Here is a 27,044-nt window from a genome sequence, read left to right as displayed (position 1 = left end):
TGAATCAGAGATGGGGATTCAGAGGCGGGGAATCAGAGGCAGGGAATCAGACGCGGGGAATCAGAGGCGGGGAATCATAGCTGGCGAATCAGAGGCGGGGAATCTGAGTTGGGGAATCAGAAGCGGAGAATCAGATATGGGGAATCAGAGGCGGGGAATCAGAGTCGGGGAAACAGAGGCGGGGAATCAGATATGGGGAATCAGAGGTGGGGAATCAGAGGTGATGAATCAGAGATGGGGAATCAGAGGCGGGGAATCAGAGGCAGGGAATCAGACGCGGGGAATCAGAGGTGGGGAATCAGAGCTGGGGATCAGAGGCGGGGAATCAGAGGCAGGGAATCAGACGTGGGGAATCAGAGGTGGGGAATCAGAGCTGGAGAATCAGAGGCGGGGAATCATAGGCAAGGAATCAGACGCGGGGTATCAGAGGCAGGGAATCAGATATGGGGAATTAGAGGTGGTGAATCAGAGGTGGTGATTCAGAGATGGGGAATCAGAGGCGGGGAATCAGAGGCAGGGAATCAGATGCGGGGAATCAGAGGTGGGGAATCAGAGCTGGGGAATCAGAGGCGGGGAATCAGAGGCAAGGAATCAGACGCGGGGTATCAGAGGCGGGGAATCAGAGCTGGGGAATCAGAGGTGGGGAATCAGATATTTGGAAACAGAGTCGGAGAATCAGAGGCTGGGAAACAGAGGCGGAGAATATGATATAGGGAATCAGAGGTGGGGAATCATAGATTGGGAATCAGAGGTAAGGAATCAGACACGGGGAATCAGAGGCGGGGAATCAGAGGCAGGGAATCGGATGTGCGGAATCAGAGATGGGGAATCAGAGGTGAGGAATCAGAATCCGGGAATCAGATATGGGGAAACAGAGGCGGGGAATCAGACGCAGGGAATCAGAGGTGGTGAATCAGAGATGGGGATTCAGAGGCGGGGAATCAGAGGCAGGGAATCAGACGCGGGGAATCAGAGGCGGGGAATCAGAGTTGGCGAATCAGAAGCGGAGAATCAGATATGGGGAATCAGAGGCGGGGAATCAGAGTCGGGGAAACAGAGGCGGGGAATCAGATATGGGGAATCAGAGGTGGGGAATCAGAGGTGATGAATCAGAGATGGGGAATCAGAGGCGGGGAATCAGAGGCAGGGAATCAGACGTGGGGAATCAGAGGTGGGGAATCAGAGCTGGGGATCAGAGGCGGGGAATCAGAGGCAGGGAATCAGATGCGGTATATCAGAGGCGGGGAATCAGAGGTGGGGAATCAGAGGCGGGGAATCAGAGTTGGGGAATCAGAGGTGGGGAATCAGATATGGGGAAACAGAGTCAGAGAATCAGAGGCTGGGAAACAGAGGCGGAGAATCAGATATAGGGAATCAGAGGTGGGGAATCAAGGGTTGTGAATCAGAGGTAGGGAATCAGACGCAGGGAATCAGAGGCGGGGTATCAGAGGCAGGGAATCGGATGTGCGGAATCAGAGCTGGGAAATCAGAGGTGGGGAATCAGAGTCCGGGAATGAGATATGGGGAAACAGAGGCGGGGAATCAGATATGGGGAATCACAGGTGGTGAATCAGAGGTGGTGATTCAGAGATGGGGAATCAGAGGCGGGGAATCAGAGGCAGGGAATCAGATGCGGGGAATCAGAGGTGGGGAATCAGAGCTGGGGAATCAGAGGCGGGGAATCAGAGGCAGGGAATCAGACGCGGAGTTTCAGAGGCGGGGAATCAGAGCTGGGGAATCAGAGGTGGGGAATCAGATATGGGGAAACAGAGTCGGAGAATCAGAGGCTGGGAAACAGAGGCGGAGAATATGATATAGGGAATCAGAGGTGGGGAATCATAGATTGGGAATCAGAGGTAAGGAATCAGACATGGGGAATCAGAGGCGGGGAGTCAGAGGCAGGGAATCGGATGTGCGGAATCAGAGATGGGGAATCAGAGGTGGGGAATCAGAATCCGGGAATCAGATATGGGGAAACAGAGGCGGGGAATCAGAGGCGGGGAATCAGAGGCGGGGCATCAGAGATGGGGAATCAGAGGCGGGGAATCAGACGCAGGGAATCAGAGGTGGTGAATCAGAGATGGGGATTACGAGGCGGGGAATCAGAGGCAGGGAATCAGACGCGGGGAATCAGAGGCGGGGAATCATAGCTGGCGAATCAGAGGCGGGGAATCAGAGTTGGGGAATCAGAAGCGGAGAATCAGATATGGGGAATCAGAGATGGGGAATCAGAGGCGGGGAATCAGAGGCAGGGAATCAGACGTGGGGATTCAGAGGTGGGGAATCAGAGCTGGGGATCAGAGGCGGGGAATCAGAGGCAGGGAATCAGATGCGGGGTATCAGAGGCGGGGAATCAGAGCTGGGGAATCAGAGGCGGGGAATCAGAGTTGGGGAATCAGAGGTGGGGAATCAGATATTGGGAAACAGAGTCAGAGAATCAGAGGCTGGGAAACAGAGGCGGAGAATCAGATATAGGGAATCAGAGGTGGGGAATCATAGATTGGGAATCAGAGGTAAGGAATCAGACGCGGGGAATCAGAGGCAGGGAATCGGATGTGCGGAATCAGAGATGGGGAATCAGAGGTGGGGAATCAGAATCCGGGAATCAGATATGGGGAAACAGAGGCGGGGAATCAGAGGCGGGGAAACAGAGTCGGGGCATCAGATATGGGGAATCAGAGGTGGGGAATCAGAGGTTGGGAATCAGAGGCGGGGAATCAAAGGTGGGGATCAGAGGCAGGGAATCAGAGGCATGGAATGAGATGTGGGGAATCAGAGATTCGAATCAGAGGCAGGGAATCAGAATCAGAAGCGGGGAATCAGAGGCCGGGAATCAGAGGCCGGGAATCAGAGGCCGGGGTTCAGAGGCCGGGAATCAGAGGCCGGGAATCAGAGGTGGGGACTCAGAGTCCGGGAATCAGAGGCGGGGAATCTGAGGCGGGGAAACAGAGGCGGGGAATCAGATATGGGGAACCAGAGGTGGGGAATCAGAGGTGGTGAATCAGAGATGGTGAATCAGAGGCGGGGAATCAGAGGCGGGGAATCAGACGCGGGGAATCAGAGGCGGGGAATCAGAGCTGGGTAATCAGAGGCGGGGAATCAGAGTTGGCGAATCAGAGGCGGGGAATCAGAGGCGGGGAATCAGAGGCAGGGAATCAGAGATTAGGAATCAGAGGCAGGGCATCAGAGGCAGGGAATCAGACGCGGTGTATCAGAGGTGGGGAATTAGAGCTGGGGAATCAGGGGCAGGGAATCAGAGTTGGGGAATCAGAGGCGGGGAATCAGATATGGGGAAACAGAGGCGGGGAATCAGAGGCTGGGAATCGGATGTCCAGAATCAGAGATGGGTAATCTGAGCTGGGGAATCAGAGTCCGGGAATCAGATATGGGGAAACAGAGGCGCGGAATCAGAGGCGGGGAAACAGAGGTGGGTAATCAGATATGGGGAATCAGAGGTGGGGAATCAGAGGCGGGGAATCAGAGGCGGGGAATCAGAGGCAGGGTATCAGAGGCAGGGAATCAGATGTGGGGAATCAGAGATGGGGAATCAGAGGCAGGGAATCAGAATCAGAAGCGGGGAATCAGAGGCCGGGAATCAGAGGCCGGGAATCAGAGGCCTGGTATCAGAGGCCGGGAATCAGATGTGGGGAAACAGACGCGGGGAATCAGATATGGGGAATCAGAGGTGGGGAATCACAGGTTGAGAATCAGAGGCAGGGATTCAGAGGCGGGGTATCAGAGCTGGGGAATCAGAGGCGGGGAATCAGAATTGGGGAATCAGAGATGGGGAATCAGAGATGGGGAATCAGAGGCGGGGAATCAGACGCAGGGAATCAGAGGTGGTGAATCAGAGATGGGGATTCAGAGGCGGGGAATCAGAGGCAGGGAATCAGACGCGGGGAATCAGAGGCGGGGAATCATAGCTGGCGAATCAGAGGCGGGGAATCAGAGTTGGGGAATCAGAAGCGGAGAATCAGATATGGGGAATCAGAGGCGGGGAATCAGAGTCGGGGAAACAGAGGCGGGGAATCAGATATGGGGAATCAGAGGTGGGGAATCAGAGGTGATGAATCAGAGATGGGGAATCAGAGGCGGGGAATCAGAGGCAGGGAATCAGACGCGGGGAATCAGAGGTGGGGAATCAGAGCTGGGGATCAGAGGCGGGGAATCAGAGGCAGGGAATCAGACGTGGGGAATCAGAGGTGGGGAATCAGAGCTGGGGAATCAGAGGCGGGGAATCATAGGCAAGGAATCAGACGCGGGGTATCAGAGGCAGGGAATCAGATATGGGGAATTAGAGGTGGTGAATCAGAGGTGGTGATTCAGAGATGGGGAATCAGAGGCGGGGAATCAGAGGCTGGGAATCAGATGCGGGGAATCAGAGGTGGGGAATCAGAGCTGGGGAATCAGAGGCGGGGAATCAGAGGCAAGGAATCAGACGCGGGGTATCAGAGGCGGGGAATCAGAGCTGGGGAATCAGAGGTGGGGAATCAGATATTTGGAAACAGAGTCGGAGAATCAGAGGCTGGGAAACAGAGGCGGAGAATATGATATAGGGAATCAGAGGTGGGGAATCAGAGGCAGGGAATCGGATGTGCGGAATCAGAGATGGGGAATCAGAGGTGAGGAATCAGAATCCGGGAATCAGATATGGGGAAACAGAGGCGGGGAATCAGACGCAGGGAATCAGAGGTGGTGAATCAGAGATGGGGATTCAGAGGCGGGGAATCAGAGGCAGGGAATCAGACGCGGGGAATCAGAGGCGGGGAATCAGAGTTGGGGAATCAGAAGCGGAGAATCAGATATGGGGAATCAGAGGCGGGGAATCAGAGTCGGGGAAACAGAGGCGGGGAATCAGATATGGGGAATCAGAGGTGGGGAATCAGAGGTGATGAATCAGAGATGGGGAATCAGAGGCGGGGAATCAGAGGCAGGGAATCAGACGTGGGGAATCAGAGGTGGGGAATCAGAGCTGGGGATCAGAGGCGGGGAATCAGAGGCAGGGAATCAGATGCGGGGTATCAGAGGCAGGGAATCAGAGCTGGGGAATCAGAGGCGGGGAATCAGAGTTGGGGAATCAGAGGTGGGGAATCAGATATGGGGAAACAGAGTCAGAGAATCAGAGGCTGGGAAACAGAGGCGGAGAATCAGATATAGGAAATCAGAGGTGGGGAATCGAGGGTTGTGAATCAGAGGTAGGGAATCAGACGCGGGGAATCAGAGGCGGGGTATCAGAGGCAGGGAATCGGATGTGCGGAATCAGAGCTGGGGAATCAGAGGTGGGGAATCAGAGTCCGGGAATGAGATATGGGGAAACAGAGGCGGGGAATCAGATATGGGGAATCAGAGGTGGTGAATCAGAGGTGGTGATTCATAGATGGGGAATCAGAGGCGGGGAATCAGAGGCAGGGAATCAGATGCGGGGAATCAGAGGTGGGGAATCAGAGCTGGGGAATCAGAGGCGGGGAATCAGAGGCAGGGAATCAGACGCGGGGTATCAGAGGCGGGGAATCAGAGCTGGGGAATCAGAGGTGGGGAATCAGATATGGGGAAACAGAGTCGGAGAATCAGAGGCTGGGAAACAGAGGCGGAGAATATGATATAGGGAATCAGAGGTGGGGAATCATAGATTGGGAATCAGAGGTAAGGAATCAGACACGGGGAATCAGAGGCGGGGAATCAGAGGCAGGGAATCGGATGTGCGGAATCAGAGATGGGGAATCAGAGGTGAGGAATCAGAATCCGGGAATCAGATATGGGGAAACAGAGGCGGGGAATCAGAGGCGGGGAATCAGAGGCGGGGCATCAGAGATGGGGAATCAGAGGCGGGGAATCAGAGCTGGGGAATCAGAGGTGGGGAATCAGAGGCAAGGAATCAGACGCGGGGTATCAGTGGCGGGGAATCAGAGCTGGGGAATCAGAGGTGGGGAATCAGATATTTGGAAACAGAGTCGGAGAATCAGAGGCTGGGAAACAGAGGCGGAGAATATGATATAGGGAATCAGAGGTGGGGAATCATAGATTGGGAATCAGAGGTAAGGAATCAGACACGGGGAATCAGAGGCGGGGAATCAGAGGCAGGGAATCGGATGTGCGGAATCAGAGATGGGGAATCAGAGGTGAGGAATCAGAATCCGGGTATCAGATATGGGGAAACAGAGGCGGGGAATCAGACGCAGGGAATCAGAGGTGGTGAATCAGAGATGGGGATTCAGAGGCGGGGAATCAGAGGCAGGGAATCAGACGCAGGGACTCAGAGGCGGGGAATCATAGCTGGCGAATCAGAGGCGGGGAATCAGAGTTGGGGAATCAGAAGCAGAGAATCAGATATGGGGAATCAGAGGCGGGGAATCAGAGTCGGGGAAACAGAGGCGGGGAATCAGATATGGGGAATCAGAGGTGGGGAATCAGAGGTGATGAATCAGAGATGGGGAATCAGAGGCGGGGAATCAGAGGCAGGGAATCAGACGTGGGGAATCAGAGGTGGGGAATCAGAGCTGGGGATCAGAGGCGGGGAATCAGAGGCAGGGAATCAGATGCGGGGTATCAGAGGCGGGGAATCAGAGCTGGGGAATCAGTGGCGGGGAATCAGAGTTGGGGAATCAGAGGTGGGGAATCAGATATGGGGAAACAGAGTCAGAGAATCAGAGGCTGGGAAACAGAGGCGGAGAATCAGATATAGGGAATCAGAGGTGGGGAATCGAGGGTTGTGAATCAGAGGTAGGGAATCAGACGCGGGGAATCAGAGGTGGGGAATCAGAGGCGGGGAATCAGAGGCAGGGAATCAGAGATTAGGAATCAGAGGCAGGGCATCAGAGGCAGGGAATCAGACGCGGTGTATCAGAGGTGGGGAATTAGAGCTGGGGAATCAGGGGCAGGGAATCAGAGTTGGGGAATCAGAGGCGGGGAATCAGATATGGGGAAACAGAGGCGGGGAATCAGAGGCTGGGAATCGGATGTCCAGAATCAGAGATGGGTAATCTGAGCTGGGGAATCAGAGTCCGGGAATCAGATATGGGGAAACAGAGGCGCGGAATCAGAGGCGGGGAAACAGAGGTGGGTAATCAGATATGGGGAATCAGAGGTGGGGAATCAGAGGCGGGGAATCAGAATCAGAAGCGGGGAATCAGAGGCCGGGAATCAGAGGCCGGGAATCAGAGGCCTGGAATCAGAGGCCGGGAATCAGAGGTGGGGAAACAGACGCGGGTATTCAGATATGGGGAATCAGAGGTGGGGAATCACAGGTTGAGAATCAGAGGCAGGGATTCAGAGGCGGGGTATCAGAGCTGGGGAATCAGAGGCGGGGAATCAGAATTGGGGAATCAGAGATGGGGAATCAGAGATGGGGAATCAGAGGCGGGGAATCAGACGCAGGGAATCAGAGGTGGTGAATCAGAGATGGGGATTCAGAGGCGGGGAATCAGAGGCAGGGAATCAGACGCGGGGAATCAGAGGCGGGGAATCATAGCTGGCGAATCAGAGGCGGGGAATCAGAGTTGGGGAATCAGAAGCGGAGAATCAGATATGGGGAATCAGAGGCGGGGAATCAGAGTCGGGGAAACAGAGGCGGGGAATCAGATATGGGGAATCAGAGGTGGGGAATCAGAGGTGATGAATCAGAGATGGGGAATCAGAGGCGGGGAATCAGAGGCAGGGAATCAGACGCGGGGAATCAGAGGTGGCGAATCAGAGCTGGGGATCAGAGGCGGGGAATCAGAGGCAGGGAATCAGACGCGGGGAATCAGAGGTGGGGAATCAGAGCTGGGGAATCAGAGGCGGGGAATCAGAGGCAAGGAATCAGACGCGGGGTATCAGAGGCAGGGAATCAGATATGGGGAATTAGAGGTGGTGAATCAGAGGTGGTGATTCAGAGATGGGGAATCAGAGGCGGGGAATCAGAGGCAGGGAATCAGATGCGGGGAATCAGAGGCGGGGAATCAGAGTCGGGAAACAGAGGCGGGGTATCAGATATGGGGAATCAGAGGTGGGGAATCAGAGGTGATGAATCAGAGATGGGGAATCAGAGGTGGGGAATCAGAGGCAGGGAATCAGACGCGGGGAATCAGAGGTGGGGAATCAGAGCTGGGGAATCAGATGCAGGGAATCAGAGGCAGGGAATCAGACGCGGGGTATCAGAGGCGGGGAATCAGAGCTGGGGAATCAGAGGCGGGGAATCAGAGTTGGGGAATCAGAGGCGGCGAATCAGATATGGGGAAACAGAGTCAGAGAATCAGAGGCTGGGAAACAGAGGCGGAGAATCAGATATAGGGAATCAGAGGTGGGGAATCAAGGGTTGTGAATCAGAGGTAGGGAATCAGACGCAGGGAATCAGAGGCGGGGTATCAGAGGCAGGGAATCGGATGTGCGGAATCAGAGCTGGGAAATCAGAGGTGGGGAATCAGAGTCCGGGAATGAGATATGGGGAAACAGAGGCGGGGAATCAGATATGGGGAATCAGAGGTGGTGAATCAGAGGTGGTGATTCAGAGATGGGGAATCAGAGGCGGGGAATCAGAGGCAGGGAATCAGATGCGGGGAATCAGAGGTGGGGAATCAGAGCTGGGGAATCAGAGGCGGGGAATCAGAGGCAGGGAATCAGACGCGGGGTATCAGAGGCGGGGAATCAGAGCTGGGGAATCAGAGCTGGGGAATCAGATATGGGGAAACAGAGTCGGAGAATCAGAGGCTGGGAAACAGAGGCGGAGAATATGATATAGGGAATCAGAGGTGGGGAATCATAGATTGGGAATCAGAGGTAAGGAATCAGACATGGGGAATCAGAGGCGGGGAGTCAGAGGCAGGGAATCGGATGTGCGGAATCAGAGATGGGGAATCAGAGGTGGGGAATCAGAATCCGGGAATCAGATATGGGGAAACAGAGGCGGGGAATCAGAGGCGGGGAATCAGAGGCGGGGCATCAGAGATGGGGAATCAGAGGCGGGGAATCAGACGCAGGGAATCAGAGGTGGTGAATCAGAGATGGGGATTACGAGGCGGGGAATCGGAGGCAGGGAATCAGACGCGGGGAATCAGAGGCGGGGAATCATAGCTGGCGAATCAGAGGCGGGGAATCAGAGTTGATGAATCAGAAGCGGAGAATCAGATATGGGGAATCAGAGATGGGGAATCAGAGGCGGGGAATCAGAGGCAGGGAATCAGACGTGGGGAATCAGAGGTGGGGAATCAGAGCTGGGGATCAGAGGCGGGGAATCAGAGGCAGGGAATCAGATGCGGGGTATCAGAGGCGGGGAATCAGAGCTGGGGAATCAGAGGCGGGGAATCAGAGTTGGGGAATCAGAGGTGGGGAATCAGATATTGGGAAACAGAGTCAGAGAATCAGAGGCTGGGAAACAGAGGCGGAGAATCAGATATAGGGAATCAGAGGTGGGGAATCATAGATTGGGAATCAGAGGTAAGGAATCAGACGCGGGGAATCAGAGGCAGGGAATCGGATGTGCGGAATCAGAGATGGGGAATCAGAGGTGGGGAATCAGAATCCGGGAATCAGATATGGGGAAACAGAGGCGGGGAATCAGAGGCGGGGAAACAGAGTCGGGGCATCAGATATGGGGAATCAGAGGTGGGGAATCAGAGGTTGGGAATCAGAGGCGGGGAATCAAAGGTGGGGATCAGAGGCAGGGAATCAGAGGCATGGAATCAGATGTGGGGAATCAGAGATGGGAATCAGAGGCAGGGAATCAGAATCAGAAGCGGGGAATCAGAGGCCGGGAATCAGAGGCCGGGAATCAGAGGCCGGGGTTCAGAGGCCGGGAATCAGAGGCCGGGAATCAGAGGTGGGGACTCAGAGTCCGGGAATCAGAGGCGGGGAATCTGAGGCGGGGAAACAGAGGCGGGGAATCAGATATGGGGAATCAGAGGTGGGGAATCAGAGGTGGTGAATCAGAGATGGTGAATCAGAGGCGGGGAATCAGAGGCGGGGAATCAGACGCGGGGAATCAGATGCGGGGAATCAGAGGCGGGGAATCAGAGGCAGGGAATCGGATGTGCGGAATCAGAGATGGGAAATCAGAGGTGGGGAATCAGAATCCGGGAATCAGATATGGGGAAACAGAGGCGGGGAATCAGAGGCGGGGATACAGAGGCGGGGCATCAGATATGGGGAATCAGAGGTGGGGAATCAGAGGTTGGGAATCAGAGGCAGGGAATCAAAGGTGGGGATCAGAGGCAGGGAATCAGAGGCAGGGAATCAGATGTGGGGAATCTGAGATGGGGAATCAGAGGCAGGGAATCAGAATCAGAAGCGGGGAATCAGAGGCCGGGAATCAGAGGCCGGGAATCAGAGGCCGGGAATCAGAGGCCGGTAATCAGAGGCTGGGAATCAGAGGTGGGGACTCAGAGTCCGGGAATCAGAGGCGAGGAATCTGAGGCGGGGAAACAGAGGCGGGGAATCAGATATGTGGAATCAGAGGTGGGGAATCAGAGGTGGTGAATCAGAGATAGTGAAACAGAGGCGGAGAATCAGATATAGGGAATCAGAGGTGGGGAATCAAGGGTTGTGAATCAGAGGTAGGGAATCAGACGTGGGGAATCAGAGGCGGGGAATCAGAGGCAGGGAATCGGATGTGCGGAATCCGAGCTGGGGAATCAGAGGTGGGGAATCAGAGTCCGGGAATGAGATATGGGGAAACAGAGGCGGGAAATCAGATATGGGGAATCAGAGGTGGTGAATCAGAGGTGGTGATTCAGAGATGGGGAATCAGAGGCGGGGAATCAGAGGCAGGGAATCAGACGCGGGGAATCAGAGGTGGGGAATCAGAGCTGGGGAATCAGAGGCGGGGAATCAGAGGCAGGGAATCAGACGCGGGGTATCAGAGGCGGGGAATCAGAGTTGGGGAATCAGAGGTGGGGAATCAGAGTTGGGGAATCAGAGGTGGGGAATCAGATATGGGGAAACAGAGTCAGAGAATCAGAGGCTGGGAAACAGAGGCGGAGAATCAGATATAGGGAATTAGAGGTGGGGAATCATAGATTGGGAATCAGAGGTAAGGAATCAGATGCGGGGAATCAGAGGCGGGGAATCAGAGGCAGGGAATCGGATGTGCGGAATCAGAGATGGGGAATCAGAGGTGGGGAATCAGAATCCGGGAATCAGATATGGGGAAACAGAGGCGGGGAATCAGAGGCGGGGATACAGAGGCGGGGCATCAGATATGGGGAATCAGAGGTGGGGAATCAGAGGTTGGGAATCAGAGGCGGGGAATCAAAGGTGGGGATCAGAGGCAGGGAATCAGAGGCAGGGAATCAGATGTGGGGAATCAGAGATGGGGAATCAGAGGCAGGGAATCAGAATCTGAAGCGGGGAATCAGAGGCCGGGAATCAAAGGCCGGGAATCAGAGGCCGGGAATCAGAGGCCGGGAATCAGAGGCTGTGAATCAGAGGTGGGGACTCAGAGTCCGGGAATCAGAGGCGGGGAATCTGAGGCGGGGAAACAGAGGCGGGGAATCAGATATGTGGAATCAGAGGTGGGGAATCAGAGGTGGTGAATCAGAGATAGTGAATCAGAGGCGGGGAATCAAAGGCGGGGAATCAGACTCGGGGAATCTGAGGCGGGGAATCAGAGCTGGGGAATCAGAGGCGGGGAATCAGAGTTGGGGAATCAGAGGCGGGGAATCAGATATGGGGAATCAGAGGCGGGGAATCAGAGGCGGGGAATCAGAGGCAGGGAATCAGAGATTAGGAATCAGAGGCAGGGCATCAGAGGCAGGGAATCAGACGCGGTGTATCAGAGTTGGGGAATTAGAGCTGGGGAATCAGGGGCAGGGAATCAGAGTTGGGGAATCAGAGGCCGGGAATCAGAGGCCGGGAATCAGAGGCCTGGAATCAGAGGCCGGGAATCAGAGGTGGGGAAACAGACGCGGGGAATCAGATATGGGGAATCAGAGGCGGGGAATCAGAGTCGGGAAACAGAGGCGGGGTGTCAGATATGGGGAATCAGAGGTGGGGAATCAGAGGTGATGAATCAGAGATGGGGAATCAGAGGCGGGGAATCAGAGGCAGGGAATCAGACGCGGGGAATCAGAGGTGGGGAATCAGAGCTGGGGAATCAGATGCAGGGAATCAGAGGCAGGGAATCAGACGCGGGGTATCAGAGGCGGGGAATCAGAGCTGGGGAATCAGAGGCGGGGAATCAGAGTTGGGGAATCAGAGGCGGCGAATCAGATATGGGGAAACAGAGTCAGAGAATCAGAGGCTGGGAAACAGAGGCGGAGAATCAGATATAGGGAATCAGAGGTGGGGAATCAAGGGTTGTGAATCAGAGGTAGGGAATCAGACGCAGGGAATCAGAGGCGGGGTATCAGAGGCAGGGAATCGGATGTGCGGAATCAGAGCTGGGAAATCAGAGGTGGGGAATCAGAGTCCGGGAATGAGATATGGGGAAACAGAGGCGGGGAATCAGATATGGGGAATCAGAGGTGGTGAATCAGAGGTGGTGATTCAGAGATGGGGAATCAGAGGCGGGGAATCAGAGGCAGGGAATCAGATGCGGGGAATCAGAGGTGGGGAATCAGAGCTGGGGAATCAGAGGCGGGGAATCAGAGGCAGGGAATCAGACGCGGGGTATCAGAGGCGGGGAATCAGAGCTGGGGAATCAGAGGTGGGGAATCAGATATGGGGAAACAGAGTCGGAGAATCAGAGGCTGGGAAACAGAGGCGGAGAATATGATATAGGGAATCAGAGGTGGGGAATCATAGATTGGGAATCAGAGGTAAGGAATCAGACATGGGGAATCAGAGGCGGGGAGTCAGAGGCAGGGAATCGGATGTGCGGAATCAGAGATGGGGAATCAGAGGTGGGGAATCAGAATCCGGGAATCAGATATGGGGAAACAGAGGCGGGGAATCAGAGGCGGGGAATCAGAGGCGGGGCATCAGAGATGGGGAATCAGAGGCGGGGAATCAGACGCAGGGAATCAGAGGTGGTGAATCAGAGATGGGGATTACGAGGCGGGGAATCAGAGGCAGGGAATCAGACGTGGGGAATCAGAGGCGGGGAATCATAGCTGGCGAATCAGAGGCGGGGAATCAGAGTTGGGGAATCAGAAGCGGAGAATCAGATATGGGGAATCAGAGATGGGGAATCAGAGGCGGGGAATCAGAGGCAGGGAATCAGACGTGGGGAATCAGAGGTGGGGAATCAGAGCTGGGGACCAGAGGCGGGGAATCAGAGGCAGGGAATCAGATGCGGGGTATCAGAGGCGGGGAATCAGAGCTGGGGAATCAGAGGCGGGGAATCAGAGTTGGGGAATCAGAGGTGGGGAATCAGATATTGGGAAACAGAGTCAGAGAATCAGAGGCTGGGAAACAGAGGCGGAGAATCAGATATAGGGAATCAGAGGTGGGGAATCATAGATTGGGAATCAGAGGTAAGGAATCAGACGCGGGGAATCAGAGGCAGGGAATCGGATGTGCGGAATCAGAGATGGGGAATCAGAGGTGGGGAATCAGAATCCGGGAATCAGATATGGGGAAACAGAGGCGGGGAATCAGAGGCGGGAAAACAGAGTCGGGGCATCAGATATGGGGAATCAGAGGTGGGGAATCAGAGGTTGGGAATCAGAGGCGGGGAATCAAAGGTGGGGATCAGAGGCAGGGAATCAGAGGCATGGAATGAGATGTGGGGAATCAGAGATGGGAATCAGAGGTGGGGAATCAGAGCTGGGGACCAGAGGCGGGGAATCAGAGGCCGGGAATCAGAGGCCGGGAATCAGAGGCCGGGGTTCAGAGGCCGGGAATCAGAGGCCGGGAATCAGAGGTGGGGACTCAGAGTCCGGGAATCAGAGGCGGGGAATCTGAGGCGGGGAAACAGAGGCGGGGAATCAGATATGGGGAATCAGAGGTGGGGAATCAGAGGTGGTGAATCAGAGATGGTGAATCAGAGGCGGGGAATCAGAGGCGGGGAATCAGACGCGGGGAATCAGAGGCGGGGAATCAGAGCTGGGTAATCAGAGGCGGGGAATCAGAGTTGGCGAATCAGAGGCGGGGAATCAGAGGCGGGGAATCAGAGGCAGGGAATCAGAGATTAGGAATCAGAGGCAGGGCATCAGAGGCAGGGAATCAGACGCGGTGTATCAGAGGTGGGGAATTAGAGCTGGGGATTCAGGGGCAGGGAATCAGAGTTGGGGAATCAGAGGCGGGGAATCAGATATGGGGAAACAGAGGCGGGGAATCAGAGGCTGGGAATCGGATGTCCAGAATCAGAGATGGGTAATCTGAGCTGGGGAATCAGAGTCCGGGAATCAGATATGGGGAAACAGAGGCGCGGAATCAGAGGCGGGGAAACAGAGGTGGGTAATCAGATATGGGGAATCAGAGGTGGGGAATCAGAGGCGGGGAATCAGAGGCGGGGAATCAGAGGCAGGGTATCAGAGGCAGGGAATCAGATGTGGGGAATCAGAGATGGGGAATCAGAGGCAGGGAATCAGAATCAGAAGCGGGGAATCAGAGGCCGGGAATCAGAGGCCGGGAATCAGAGGCCTGGAATCAGAGGCCGGGAATCAGATGTGGGGAAACAGACGCGGGGAATCAGATATGGGGAATCAGAGGTGGGGAATCACAGGTTGAGAATCAGAGGCAGGGATTCAGAGGCGGGGTATCAGAGCTGGGGAATCAGAGGCGGGGAATCAGAATTGGGGAATCAGAGATGGGGAATCAGAGATGGGGAATCAGAGGCGGGGAATCAGACGCAGGGAATCAGAGGTGGTGAATCAGAGATGGGGATTCAGAGGCGGGGAATCAGAGGCAGGGAATCAGACGCGGGGAATCAGAGGCGGGGAATCATAGCTGGCGAATCAGAGGCGGGGAATCATAGCTGGCGAATCAGAGGCGAGGAATCAGATATGGGGAATCAGAGGTGGGGAATCAGAGGTGATGAATCAGAGATGGGGAATCAGAGGCGGGGAATCAGAGGCAGTGAATCAGACGCGGGGAATCAGAGGTGGGGAATCAGAGCTGGGGATCAGAGGCGGGGAATCAGAGGCAGGGAATCAGACGTGGGGAATCAGAGGTGGGGAATCAGAGCTGGAGAATCAGAGGCGGGGAATCATAGGCAAGGAATCAGACGCGGGGTATCAGAGGCAGGGAATCAGATATGGGGAATTAGAGGTGGTGAATCAGAGGTGGTGATTCAGAGATGGGGAATCAGAGGCGGGGAATCAGAGGCAGGGAATCAGATGCGGGGTATCAGAGGTGGGGAATCAGAGCTGGGGAATCAGAGGCGGGGAATCAGAGGCAAGGAATCAGACGCGCGGTATCAGAGGCGGGGAATCAGAGCTGGGGAATCAGAGGTGGGGAATCAGATATTTGGAAACAGAGTCGGAGAATCAGAGGCTGGGAAACAGAGGCGGAGAATATGATATAGGAAATCAGAGGTGGGGAATCATAGATTGGGAATCAGAGGCAGGGATTCAGAGGCGGGGTATCAGAGCTGGGGAATCAGAGGCGGGGAATCAGAATTGGGGAATCAGAGATGGGGAATCAGAGATGGGGAATCAGAGGCGGGGAATCAGACGCAGGGAATCAGAGGTGGTGAATCAGAGATGGGGATTCAGAGGCGGGGAATCAGAGGCAGGGAATCAGACGCGGGGAATCAGAGGCGGGGAATCATAGCTGGCGAATCAGAGGCGGGGAATCAGAGTTGGGGAATCAGAAGCGGAGAATCAGATATGGGGAATCAGAGGCGGGGAATCAGAGTCGGGGAAACAGAGGCGGGGAATCAGATATGGGGAATCAGAGGTGGGGAATCAGAGGTGATGAATCAGAGATGGGGAATCAGAGGCGGGGAATCAGAGGCAGGGAATCAGACGCGGGGAATCAGAGGTGGGGAATCAGAGCTGGGGATCAGAGGCGGGGAATCAGAGGCAGGGAATCAGACGCGGGGAATCAGAGGTGGGGAATCAGAGCTGGGGAATCAGAGGCGGGGAATCAGAGGCAAGGAATCAGACGCGGGGTATCAGAGGCAGGGAATCAGATATGGGGAATTAGAGGTGGTGAATCAGAGGTGGTGATTCAGAGATGGGGAATCAGAGGCGGGGAATCAGAGGCAGGGAATCAGATGCGGGGAATCAGAGGCGGGGAATCAGAGTCGGGAAACAGAGGCGGGGTATCAGATATGGGGAATCAGAGGTGGGGAATCAGAGGTGATGAATCAGAGATGGGGAATCAGAGGCGGGGAATCAGAGGCAGGGAATCAGACGCGGGGAATCAGAGGTGGGGAATCAGAGCTGGGGAATCAGATGCAGGGAATCAGAGGCAGGGAATCAGACGCGGGGTATCAGAGGCGGGGAATCAGAGCTGGGGAATCAGAGGCGGGGAATCAGAGTTGGGGAATCAGAGGCGGCGAATCAGATATGGGGAAACAGAGTCAGAGAATCAGAGGCTGGGAAACAGAGGCGGAGAATCAGATATAGGGAATCAGAGGTGGGGAATCAAGGGTTGTGAATCAGAGGTAGGGAATCAGACGCAGGGAATCAGAGGCGGGGTATCAGAGGCAGGGAATCGGATGTGCGGAATCAGAGCTGGGAAATCAGAGGTGGGGAATCAGAGTCCGGGAATGAGATATGGGGAAACAGAGGCGGGGAATCAGATATGGGGAATCAGAGGTGGTGAATCAGAGGTGGTGATTCAGAGATGGGGAATCAGAGGCGGGGAATCAGAGGCAGGGAATCAGATGCGGGGAATCAGAGGTGGGGAATCAGAGCTGGGGAATCAGAGGCGGGGAATCAGAGGCAGGGAATCAGACGCGGGGTATCAGAGGCGGGGAATCAGAGCTGGGGAATCAGAGCTGGGGAATCAGATATGGGGAAACAGAGTCGGAGAATCAGAGGCTGGGAAACAGAGGCGGAGAATATGATATAGGGAATCAGAGGTGGGGAATCATAGATTGGGAATCAGAGGTAAGGAATCAGACATGGGGAATCAGAGGCGGGGAGTCAGAGGCAGGGAATCGGATGTGCGGAATCAGAGATGGGGAATCAGAGGTGGGGAATCAGAATCCGGGAATCAGATATGGGGAAACAGAGGCGGGGAATCAGAGGCGGGGAATCAGAGGCGGGGCATCAGAGATGGGGAATCAGAGGCGGGGAATCAGACGCAGGGAATCAGAGGTGGTGAATCAGAGATGGGGATTACGAGGCGGGGAATCAGAGGCAGGGAATCAGACGCGGGGAATCAGAGGCGGGGAATCATAGCTGGCGAATCAGAGGCGGGGAATCAGAGTTGATGAATCAGAAGCGGAGAATCAGATATGGGGAATCAGAGATGGGGAATCAGAGGCGGGGAATCAGAGGCAGGGAATCAGACGTGGGGAATCAGAGGTGGGGAATCAGAGCTGGGGATCAGAGGCGGGGAATCAGAGGCAGGGAATCAGATGCGGGGTATCAGAGGCGGGGAATCAGAGCTGGGGAATCAGAGGCGGGGAATCAGAGTTGGGGAATCAGAGGTGGGGAATCAGATATTGGGAAACAGAGTCAGAGAATCAGAGGCTGGGAAACAGAGGCGGAGAATCAGATATAGGGAATCAGAGGTGGGGAATCATAGATTGGGAATCAGAGGTAAGGAATCAGACGCGGGGAATCAGAGGCAGGGAATCGGATGTGCGGAATCAGAGATGGGGAATCAGAGGTGGGGAATCAGAATCCGGGAATCAGATATGGGGAAACAGAGGCGGGGAATCAGAGGCGGGGAAACAGAGTCGGGGCATCAGATATGGGGAATCAGAGGTGGGGAATCAGAGGTTGGGAATCAGAGGCGGGGAATCAAAGGTGGGGATCAGAGGCAGGGAATCAGAGGCATGGAATCAGATGTGGGGAATCAGAGATGGGAATCAGAGGCAGGGAATCAGAATCAGAAGCGGGGAATCAGAGGCCGGGAATCAGAGGCCGGGAATCAGAGGCCGGGGTTCAGAGGCCGGGAATCAGAGGCCGGGAATCAGAGGTGGGGACTCAGAGTCCGGGAATCAGAGGCGGGGAATCTGAGGCGGGGAAACAGAGGCGGGGAATCAGATATGGGGAATCAGAGGTGGGGAATCAGAGGTGGTGAATCAGAGATGGTGAATCAGAGGCGGGGAATCAGAGGCGGGGAATCAGACGCGGGGAATCAGATGCGGGGAATCAGAGGCGGGGAATCAGAGGCAGGGAATCGGATGTGCGGAATCAGAGATGGGGAATCAGAGGTGGGGAATCAGAATCCGGGAATCAGATATGGGGAAACAGAGGCGGGGAATCAGAGGCGGGGATACAGAGGCGGGGCATCAGATATGGGGAATCAGAGGTGGGGAATCAGAGGTTGGGAATCAGAGGCAGGGAATCAAAGGTGGGGATCAGAGGCAGGGAATCAGAGGCAGGGAATCAGATGTGGGGAATCTGAGATGGGGAATCAGAGGCAGGGAATCAGAATCAGAAGCGGGGAATCAGAGGCCGGGAATCAGAGGCCGGGAATCAGAGGCCGGGAATCAGAGGCCGGGAATCAGAGGCTGGGAATCAGAGGTGGGGACTCAGAGTCCGGGAATCAGAGGCGGGGAATCTGAGGCGGGGAAACAGAGGCGGGGAATCAGATATGTGGAATCAGAGGTGGGGAATCAGAGGTGGTGAATCAGAGATAGTGAAACAGAGGCGGAGAATCAGATATAGGGAATCAGAGGTGGGGAATCAAGGGTTGTGAATCAGAGGTAGGGAATCAGACGTGGGGAATCAGAGGCGGGGAATCAGAGGCAGGGAATCGGATGTGCGGAATCCGAGCTGGGGAATCAGAGGTGGGGAATCAGAGTCCGGGAATGAGATATGGGGAAACAGAGGCGGGAAATCAGATATGGGGAATCAGAGGTGGTGAATCAGAGGTGGTGATTCAGAGATGGGGAATCAGAGGCGGGGAATCAGAGGCAGGGAATCAGACGCGGGGAATCAGAGGTGGGGAATCAGAGCTGGGGAATCAGAGGCGGGGAATCAGAGGCAGGGAATCAGACGCGGGGTATCAGAGGCGGGGAATCAGAGTTGGGGAATCAGAGGTGGGGAATCAGAGTTGGGGAATCAGAGGTGGGGAATCAGATATGGGGAAACAGAGTCAGAGAATCAGAGGCTGGGAAACAGAGGCGGAGAATCAGATATAGGGAATTAGAGGTGGGGAATCATAGATTGGGAATCAGAGGTAAGGAATCAGATGCGGGGAATCAGAGGCGGGGAATCAGAGGCAGGGAATCGGATGTGCGGATTCAGAGATGGGGAATCAGAGGTGGGGAATCAGAATCCGGGAATCAGATATGGGGAAACAGAGGCGGGGAATCAGAGGCGGGGATACAGAGGCGGGGCATCAGATATGGGGAATCAGAGGTGGGGAATCAGAGGTTGGGAATCAGAGGCGGGGAATCAAAGGTGGGGATCAGAGGCAGGGAATCAGAGGCAGGGAATCAGATGTGGGGAATCAGAGATGGGGAATCAGAGGCAGGGAATCAGAATCTGAAGCGGGGAATCAGAGGCCGGGAATCAAAGGCCGGGAATCAGAGGCCGGGAATCAGAGGCCGGGAATCAGAGGCTGTGAATCAGAGGTGGGGACTCAGAGTCCGGGAATCAGAGGCGGGGAATCTGAGGCGGGGAAACAGAGGCGGGGAATCAGATATGTGGAATCAGAGGTGGGGAATCAGAGGTGGTGAATCAGAGATAGTGAATCAGAGGCGGGGAATCAAAGGCGGGGAATCAGACTCGGGGAATCAGAGGCGGGGAATCAGAGCTGGGGAATCAGAGGCGGGGAATCAGAGTTGGGGAATCAGAGGCGGGGAATCAGATATGGGGAATCAGAGGCGGGGAATCAGAGGCGGGGAATCAGAGGCAGGGAATCAGAGATTAGGAATCAGAGGCAGGGCATCAGAGGCAGGGAATCAGACGCGGTGTATCAGAGTTGGGGAATTAGAGCTGGGGAATCAGGGGCAGGGAATCAGAGTTGGGGAATCAGAGGCCGGGAATCAGAGGCCGGGAATCAGAGGCCTGGAATCAGAGGCCGGGAATCAGAGGTGGGGAAACAGACGCGGGGAATCAGATATGGGGAATCAGAGGCGGGGAATCAGAGTCGGGAAACAGAGGCGGGGTGTCAGATATGGGGAATCAGAGGTGGGGAATCAGAGGTGATGAATCAGAGATGGGGAATCAGAGGCGGGGAATCAGAGGCAGGGAATCAGACGCGGGGAATCAGAGGTGGGGAATCAGAGCTGGGGAATCAGATGCAGGGAATCAGAGGCAGGGAATCAGACGCGGGGTATCAGAGGCGGGGAATCAGAGCTGGGGAATCAGAGGCGGGGAATCAGAGTTGGGGAATCAGAGGCGGCGAATCAGATATGGGGAAACAGAGTCAGAGAATCAGAGGCTGGGAAACAGAGGCGGAGAATCAGATATAGGGAATCAGAGGTGGGGAATCAAGGGTTGTGAATCAGAGGTAGGGAATCAGACGCAGGGAATCAGAGGCGGGGTATCAGAGGCAGGGAATCGGATGTGCGGAATCAGAGCTGGGAAATCAGATGTGGGGAATCAGAGTCCGGGAATGAGATATGGGGAAACAGAGGCGGGGAATCAGATATGGGGAATCAGAGGTGGTGAATCAGAGGTGGTGATTCAGAGATGGGGAATCAGAGGCGGGGAATCAGAGGCAGGGAATCAGATGCGGGGAATCAGAGGTGGGGAATCAGAGCTGGGGAATCAGAGGCGGGGAATCAGAGGCAGGGAATCAGACGCGGGGTATCAGAGGCGGGGAATCAGAGCTGGGGAATCAGAGGTGGGGAATCAGATATGGGGAAACAGAGTCGGAGAATCAGAGGCTGGGAAACAGAGGCGGAGAATATGATATAGGGAATCAGAGGTGGGGAATCATAGATTGGGAATCAGAGGTAAGGAATCAGACATGGGGAATCAGAGGCGGGGAGTCAGAGGCAGGGAATCGGATGTGCGGAATCAGAGATGGGGAATCAGAGGTGGGGAATCAGAATCCGGGAATCAGATATGGGGAAACAGAGGCGGGGAATCAGAGGCGGGGAATCAGAGGCGGGGCATCAGAGATGGGGAATCAGAGGCGGGGAATCAGACGCAGGGAATCAGAGGTGGTGAATCAGAGATGGGGATTACGAGGCGGGGAATCAGAGGCAGGGAATCAGACGTGGGGAATCAGAGGCGGGGAATCATAGCTGGCGAATCAGAGGCGGGGAATCAGAGTTGGGGAATCAGAAGCGGAGAATCAGATATGGGGAATCAGAGATGGGGAATCAGAGGCGGGGAATCAGAGGCAGGGAATCAGACGTGGGGAATCAGAGGTGGGGAATCAGAGCTGGGGACCAGAGGCGGGGAATCAGAGGCAGGGAATCAGATGCGGGGTATCAGAGGCGGGGAATCAGAGCTGGGGAATCAGAGGCGGGGAATCAGAGTTGGGGAATCAGAGGTGGGGAATCAGATATTGGGAAACAGAGTCAGAGAATCAGAGGCTGGGAAACAGAGGCGGAGAATCAGATATAGGGAATCAGAGGTGGGGAATCATAGATTGGGAATCAGAGGTAAGGAATCAGACGCGGGGAATCAGAGGCAGGGAATCGGATGTGCGGAATCAGAGATGGGGAATCAGAGGTGGGGAATCAGAATCCGGGAATCAGATATGGGGAAACAGAGGCGGGGAATCAGAGGCGGGAAAACAGAGTCGGGGCATCAGATATGGGGAATCAGAGGTGGGGAATCAGAGGTTGGGAATCAGAGGCGGGGAATCAAAGGTGGGGATCAGAGGCAGGGAATCAGAGGCATGGAATGAGATGTGGGGAATCAGAGATGGGAATCAGAGGCAGGGAATCAGAATCAGAAGTGGGGAATCAGAGGCCGGGAATCAGAGGCCGGGAATCAGAGGCCGGGGTTCAGAGGCCGGGAATCAGAGGCCGGGAATCAGAGGTGGGGACTCAGAGTCCGGGAATCAGAGGCGGGGAATCTGAGGCGGGGAAACAGAGGCGGGGAATCAGATATGGGGAATCAGAGGTGGGGAATCAGAGGTGGTGAATCAGAGATGGTGAATCAGAGGCGGGGAATCAGAGGCGGGGAATCAGACGCGGGGAATCAGAGGCGGGGAATCAGAGCTGGGTAATCAGAGGCGGGGAATCAGAGTTGGCGAATCAGAGGCGGGGAATCAGAGGCGGGGAATCAGAGGCAGGGAATCAGAGATTAGGAATCAGAGGCAGGGCATCAGAGGCAGGGAATCAGACGCGGTGTATCAGAGGTGGGGAATTAGAGCTGGGGATTCAGGGGCAGGGAATCAGAGTTGGGGAATCAGAGGCGGGGAATCAGATATGGGGAAACAGAGGCGGGGAATCAGAGGCTGGGAATCGGATGTCCAGAATCAGAGATGGGTAATCTGAGCTGGGGAATCAGAGTCCGGGAATCAGATATGGGGAAACAGAGGCGCGGAATCAGAGGCGGGGAAACAGAGGTGGGTAATCAGATATGGGGAATCAGAGGTGGGGAATCAGAGGCGGGGAATCAGAGGCGGGGAATCAGAGGCAGCGTATCAGAGGCAGGGAATCAGATGTGGGGAATCAGAGATGGGGAATCAGAGGCAGGGAATCAGAATCAGAAGCGGGGAATCAGAGGCCGGGAATCAGAGGCCGGGAATCAGAGGCCTGGAATCAGAGGCCGGGAATCAGATGTGGGGAAACAGACGCGGGGAATCAGATATGGGGAATCAGAGGTGGGGAATCACAGGTTGAGAATCAGAGGCAGGGATTCAGAGGCGGGGTATCAGAGCTTGGGAATCAGAGGCGGGGAATCAGAATTGGGGAATCAGAGATGGGGAATCAGAGATGGGGAATCAGAGGCGGGGAATCAGACGCAGGGAATCAGAGGTGGTGAATCAGAGATGGGGATTCAGAGGCGGGGAATCAGAGGCAGGGAATCAGACGCGGGGAATCAGAGGCGGGGAATCATAGCTGGCGAATCAGAGGCGGGGAATCAGAGTTGGGGAATCAGAAGCGGAGAATCAGATATGGGGAATCAGAGGCGGGGAATCAGAGTCGGGGAAACAGAGGCGGGGAATCAGATATGGGGAATCAGAGGTGGGGAATCAGAGGTGATGAATCAGAGATGGGGAATTAGAGGCGGGGAATCAGAGGCAGTGAATCAGACGCGGGGAATCAGAGGTGGGGAATCAGAGCTGGGGATCAGAGGCGGGGAATCAGAGGCAGGGAATCAGACGTGGGGAATCAGAGGTGGGGAATCAGAGCTGGAGAATCAGAGGCGGGGAATCATAGGCAAGGAATCAGACGCGGGGTATCAGAGGCAGGGAATCAGATATGGGGAATTAGAGGTGGTGAATCAGAGGTGGTGATTCAGAGATGGGGAATCAGAGGCGGGGAATCAGAGGCAGGGAATCAGATGCGGGGTATCAGAGGTGGGGAATCAGAGCTGGGGAATCAGAGGCGGGGAATCAGAGGCAAGGAATCAGACGCGCGGTATCAGAGGCGGGGAATCAGAGCTGGGGAATCAGAGGTGGGGAATCAGATATTTGGAAACAGAGTCGGAGAATCAGAGGCTGGGAAACAGAGGCGGAGAATATGATATAGGGAATCAGAGGTGGGGAATCATAGATTGGGAATCAGAGGTAAGGAATCAGACACGGGGAATCAGAGGCGGGGAATCAGAGGCAGGGAATCGGATGTGCGGAATCAGAGATGGGGAATCAGAGGTGAGGAATCACAATCCGGGAATCAGATATGGGGAAACAGAGGCGGGGAATCAGACGCAGGGAATCAGAGGTGGTGAATCAGAGATGGGGATTCAGAGGCGGGGAATCAGAGGCAGGGAATCAGACGCGGGGAATCAGAGGCGGGGAATCAGAGTTGGGGAATCAGAAGCGGAGAATCAGATATGGGGAATCAGAGGCGGGGAATCAGAGTCGGGGAAACAGAGGCGGGGAATCAGATATGGGGAATCAGAGGTGGGGAATCAGAGGTGATGAATCAGAGATGGGGAATAAGAGGCGGGGAATCAGAGGCAGGGAATCAGACGTGGGGAATCAGAGGTGGGGAATCAGAGCTGGGGATCAGAGGCGGGGAATCAGAGGCAGGGAATCAGATGCGGGGTATCAGAGGCAGGGAATCAGAGCTGGGGAATCAGAGGCGGGGATTCAGAGTTGGGGAATCAGAGGTGGGGAATCAGATATGGGGAAACAGAGTCAGAGAATCAGAGGCTGGGAAACAGAGGCGGAGAATCAGATATAGGGAATCAGAGGTGGGGAATCAAGGGTTGTGAATCAGAGGTAGGGAATCAGACGCAGGGAATCAGAGGCGGGGTATCAGAGGCAGGGAATCGGATGTGCGGAATCAGAGCTGGGAAATCAGAGGTGGGGAATCAGAGTCCGGGAATGAGATATGGGGAAACAGAGGCGGGGAATCAGATATGGGGAATCAGAGGTGGTGAATCAGAGGTGGTGATTCAGAGATGGGGAATCAGAGGCGGGGAATCAGAGGCAGGGAATCAGATGCGGGGAATCAGAGGTGGGGAATCAGAGCTGGGGAATCAGAGGCGGGGAATCAGAGGCAGGGAATCAGACGCGGGGTATCAGAGGCGGGGAATCAGAGCTGGGGAATCAGAGGTGGGGAATCAGATATGGGGAAACAGAGTCGGAGAATCAGAGGCTGGGAAACAGAGGCGGAGAATATGATATAGGGAATCAGAGGTGGGGAATCATAGATTGGGAATCAGAGGTAAGGAATCAGACATGGGGAATCAGAGGCGGGGAGTCAGAGGCAGGGAATCGGATGTGCGGAATCAGAGATGGGGAATCAGAGGTGGGGAAGCAGAATCCGGGAATCAGATATGGGGAAACAGAGGCGGGGAATCAGAGGCGGGGAATCAGAGGCGGAGCATCAGAGATGGGGAATCAGAGGCGGGGAATCAGACGCAGGGAATCAGAGGTGGTGAATCAGAGATGGGGATTACGAGGCGGGGAATCAGAGGCAGGGAATCAGACGCGGGGAATCAGAGGCGGGGAATCATAGCTGGCGAATCAGAGGCGGGGAATCAGAGTTGGGGAATCAGAAGCGGAGAATCAGATATGGGGAATCAGAGATGGGGAATCAGAGGCGGGGAATCAGAGGCAGGGAATCAGACGTGGGGAATCAGAGGTGGGGAATCAGAGCTGGGGATCAGAGGCGGGGAATCAGAGGCAGGGAATCAGATGCGGGGTATCAGAGGCGGGGAATCAGAGCTGGGGAATCAGAGGCGGGGAATCAGAGTTGGGGAATCAGAGGTGGGGAATCAGATATTGGGAAACAGAGTCAGAGAATCAGAGGCTGGGAAACAGAGGCGGAGAATCAGATATAGGGAATCAGAGGTGGGGAATCATAGATTGGGAATCAGAGGTAAGGAATCAGACGCGGGGAATCAGAGGCAGGGAATCGGATGTGCGGAATCAGAGATGGGGAATCAGAGGTGGGGAATCAGAATCCGGGAATCAGATATGGGGAAACAGAGGCGGGGAATCAGAGGCGGGGAAACAGAGTCGGGGCATCAGATATGGGGAATCAGAGGTGGGGAATCAGAGGTTGGGAATCAGAGGCGGGGAATCAAAGGTGGGGATCAGAGGCAGGGAATCAGAGGCATGGAATGAGATGTGGGGAATCAGAGATGGGAATCAGAGGCAGGGAATCAGAATCAGAAGCGGGGAATCAGAGGCCGGGAATCAGAGGCCGGGAATCAGAGGCCGGGGTTCAGAGGCCGGGAATCAGAGGCCGGGAATCAGAGGTGGGGACTCAGAGTCCGGGAATCAGAGGCGGGGAATCTGAGGCGGGGAAACAGAGGCGGAGAATCAGATATGGGGAACCAGAGGTGGGGAATCAGAGGTGGTGAATCAGAGATGGTGAATCAGAGGCGGGGAATCAGAGGCGGGGAATCAGACGCGGGGAATCAGAGGCGGGGAATCAGAGCTGGGTAATCAGAGGCGGGGAATCAGAGTTGGCGAATCAGAGGCGGGGAATCAGAGGCGGGGAATCAGAGGCAGGGAATCAGAGATTAGGAATCAGAGGCAGGGCATCAGAGGCAGGGAATCAGACGCGGTGTATCAGAGGTGGGGAATTAGAGCTGGGGAATCAGGGGCAGGGAATCAGAGTTGGGGAATCAGAGGCGGGGAATCAGATATGGGGAAACAGAGGCGGGGAATCAGAGGCTGGGAATCGGATGTCCAGAATCAGAGATGGGTAATCTGAGCTGGGGAATCAGAGTCCGGGAATCAGATATGGGGAAACAGAGGCGCGGAATCAGAGGCGGGGAAACAGAGGTGGGTAATCAGATATGGGGAATCAGAGGTGGGGAATCAGAGGCGGGGAATCAGAGGCGGGGAATCAGAGGCAGTGTATCAGAGGCAGGGAATCAGATGTGGGGAATCAGAGATGGGGAATCAGAGGCAGGGAATCAGAATCAGAAGCGGGGAATCAGAGGCCGGGAATCAGAGGCCGGGAATCAGAGGCCTGGAATCAGAGGCCGGGAATCAGATGTTGGGAAACAGACGCGGGGAATCAGATATGGGGAATCAGAGGTGGGGAATCACAGGTTGAGAATCAGAGGCAGGGATTCAGAGGCGGGGTATCAGAGCTGGGGAATCAGAGGCGGGGAATCAGAATTGGGGAATCAGAGATGGGGAATCAGAGATGGGGAATCAGAGGCGGGGAATCAGACGCAGGGAATCAGAGGTGGTGAATCAGAGATGGGGATTCAGAGGCGGGGAATCAGAGGCAGGGAATCAGACGCGGGGAATCAGAGGCGGGGAATCATAGCTGGCGAATCAGAGGCGGGGAATCAGAGTTGGGGAATCAGAAGCGGAGAATCAGATATGGGGAATCAGAGGCGGGGAATCAGAGTCGGGGAAACAGAGGCGGGGAATCAGATATGGGGAATCAGAGGTGGGGAATCAGAGGTGATGAATCAGAGATGGGGAATCAGAGGCGGGGAATCAGAGGCAGGGAATCAGACGCGGGGAATCAGAGGTGGGGAATCAGAGCTGGGGATCAGAGGCGGGGAATC

The sequence above is a fragment of the Narcine bancroftii genome, chromosome 2 (assembly GCF_036971445.1).
Source record: "Narcine bancroftii isolate sNarBan1 chromosome 2, sNarBan1.hap1, whole genome shotgun sequence".
NCBI lineage: Eukaryota > Metazoa > Chordata > Chondrichthyes > Torpediniformes > Narcinidae > Narcine > Narcine bancroftii.
This window is presented reverse-complemented; position numbering follows the sequence as displayed.